This window comes from Arachis ipaensis, chromosome B10 (genome assembly GCF_000816755.2).
Source record: "Arachis ipaensis cultivar K30076 chromosome B10, Araip1.1, whole genome shotgun sequence".
NCBI lineage: Eukaryota > Viridiplantae > Streptophyta > Magnoliopsida > Fabales > Fabaceae > Arachis > Arachis ipaensis.
Genome location: NC_029794.2, coordinates 8,374,949 through 8,376,620, shown reverse-complemented (window position 1 = coordinate 8,376,620; position 1,672 = coordinate 8,374,949).

Sequence of the window (1,672 nt, the reverse complement as noted above, 5' to 3'; positions counted from 1 at the left end):
TGACACTTGAGGCGCTATAAACGAGTTCTTTATATAGGCGTGTTTAAGCCTTATCTCGTTTACAGTGTAAACGAAATAAAAAATGCTTATATCTCATTTATAATAAGCTAAGTGTCATAACTCATAACACATGTGCAAACGTAATTGTGTCTTATCTCATTTATACGAGACATAAGCATTTTATACTGTAAACGAAATAAGTGATGCAATGTAAATTAATAAAAATGTTTTAAATTATATATTCATAAATAAAATATTTTATTTATTTAAAAAAAATCGGTCCTCAAATTGTGTACTTAATGAATTTTTTTGTCTGTATACCCTAAATATATAATAGTCGTGTAAAAATCTAAATACACTTAATAATACACGTATTGGTAATAAATAAATAAAAATTCCAAAAATTTATTCCTGATATACTTGTGGATAAAGATTCTTAATGGATTTCCAACTCTCTGATGGTCTGTCTGTTTTTTCTGAATACCCAATCGTGAATTAATTTGCCCAGAATAATCAAAATTTGCTTTTGAATACCCAGCATTACTATTAAGGTATTTTCTCAATGTTGATAGGGCACTAATATTTCTGCCCAAAGAAAAGGCACTAAACATATTAAAGTTAAAGAGATTCTGTTAGTCAGTTACCGTGAACAATATGTGTTGCACAAACCATGACTGGATCAATGAAATAAAAATGTAACCGCGATTAATTCGTGAAACCTATGTCTTATGGGTTAACAATAAAAATGACAAATAATAAAAAGTTTATCTTTATACATTATTTAGTGTTTCTATATTTTTCTTATAAAAAAAGAGACAAAATATATTAATTCAATATTCCAGAATACAATATCTCTATTGATGTCTCCCATGTTAAACACAATTTTATTTTATGTGTGCATATTTCAGTATTCTGTCTTTATAAATAAACGCAACCTAAAAGATCACATTCATCAAATTGGTCTCAAAAGAATAAATATCTTAAATTAGTATCTAAAAATAATAAAAGTAAATTATATTGGTTCTTTTGTTAATTAGATAATAACGTATTGTAAAATAATTACGTCTTGTGTTATCATCTAATTGATAAAAGTAGCAAATCTAAATTTAGATTGTACTTTTTTTCAGGATTAATTTAAAATATTTGATCTTTCAAAAATTAAATTAGCACACTATTAATTTTTTTAAAGACTACTTTGACTATTAACTATATTTCTTTCATTTTAACCCCAATTTTCTGTGCTATTTATTTTGTATATAGTATATTGACCTAAAAAATCATGCAAAATTATTGCCATCACCTTCAGCCCACCTTCAGTGTTTAGGGCTGGTCGTTTCACCCCACCAGAATAAACAAAATATAAAGAAAAAATCTCACCAATTAACAACTATTTGATCGGTATTCCCTTCATTCAGTCGTCAATGTATTTAGTCACCAAAAAGAAAGTCGTCAATGTATTTATGCAATCTAACATCAATGTAAAATATTGAGATACTAACAAATCTTTCAGCTATAAAAAAAAGTACCTTCAAATATTTTTTTTTCATCTTTATTTTTGAGTAAACATGGTTTTCAATGAATTTCAAATTAAACAATTTATATTTTACAAATTTCTATTATTCAGGAAGTCCTAAAAAAATATTCATGTTAAATAGATTAATTTGTTGCTACT